Source organism: Trichechus manatus, unplaced genomic scaffold (genome assembly GCF_000243295.1).
Source record: "Trichechus manatus latirostris isolate Lorelei unplaced genomic scaffold, TriManLat1.0 scaffold00373, whole genome shotgun sequence".
Lineage (NCBI taxonomy): Eukaryota > Metazoa > Chordata > Mammalia > Sirenia > Trichechidae > Trichechus > Trichechus manatus.
Window position 1 is genome coordinate 280,818 of NW_004444309.1, and position 1,489 is coordinate 282,306.

A 1,489-nucleotide genomic window follows, 5' to 3' on the forward strand; every position below is an offset into this window, starting at 1 on the left:
CTTTATTTATTCGGAGCCTCTTCCCTTTCCATATGAAGCTGGTGATTTTTTTCTCTGTCTCATTAAAAAATGCCGGTGGAATTTGGATTGGGATTGTGTTGTATCTGTAAACTGCTTTGGGTAGAATTGACATTTTCACTACGCTGAGTCTACCTTTGCATGAGCAAGGTATATTTTTCCACTTATGCAGGTCTCTTTTAGTTTCTTGCAGTAGTGTCTTGTAGTTTTCAATGTATAGATCTCTTACGTCTCTGGTTAGATTTATTCCTAAGTATTTTATCTTCTTGAGGGCTATGGTAAATGGTATTGATTGGGTAATTTCCTCTTCAAGGTTCTCTTTCTTGGTGTAAAGGAACCCAACTGATTTTTGTATGTTTATCTTGTATCCTGAAACTTTGCTGAAATCTTCTATTAGTTCCAGTAATTTTCTTGTGGGTTCTTAGAGATACTTTGACTTCTTCCCTACCAGTTTGGATGCCCTTTATTTCTTTTTCTAGCCTAATTGCTCTGGCTAGGACCTCCGGCACAATGTTGAATAAGAGTGGCGATAGAGGGCATCCTTGTCTGATTCCCATTCTCAAGGGGAATGCTTTCAGAGTATCTCCATTTAGGATGATGTTGGTTGTTGGTTTTGTATAAATGCCCTTAATTATATTGAGGAATTCCCTTCTATTCTTATTTTGTTGACATTTTTTATCGTCAGTGGGTGTTGGACTTTTTTTAATGTTTTTTCTGCATAAATTGATAATATCATGTGGGTCTTGTCTTTTGTTTTATTTATGTGATGGATTATTTTGATTGTTTTTCTGTTGAACCATCCCTGCATACCTGGTATAAATCCCACTTGGTCATGGTGAATTGTTTTTTTGATATGTTGCTGAATTCTATTGGTCTAGAATTTTGTTGAGGATTTTTGCGTCAATGTGCATGAGGGATATTGGTCTGTAATTTTCTTTCTTTTTTATTGTCTTTGCCTGATTTTGTTATCAAGGTTATGCTGGCTTTATGCAATGCGTTTGGGAGTATGTCATCCTTTTCTATGTTCTGAAATACCTTTAGTAGTAGTGGTGTTATCTCTTCTCTGAAAGTATTTTAGAATTCTCCAGTGAAGCTATCTGGGCCAGGGCATTTTTTGTTGGGAGTTTTTTAATAACCTTTTCAATCTCTTTTTTTGTTATGGGTTTATTCAGTTGTTCTATCTCTGTTTGTGTTAATTTAGGTAGGTAGTGAGTTTCTAGAAATTTGTCCTCTTTTTCTATGTTTTCAAATTTGTTAGAGTACAATTTTTCATAGTAATCGCTTATGATTCTTTTAATTTCAGTTGGGTCTGTTGTGATATCACCCATCTCATTTCTTATGCGGGTTATCTGCTTCCTCCGCTGTTTTTTGTTTGTCAGTTTGGCCAATGGTTTATCAATTTTGTTGATCTTTTCAAAGAACCAGCTTTTGGACTTGTTAACTCTTTCAATTGTTTTTCTATTCTCTATTT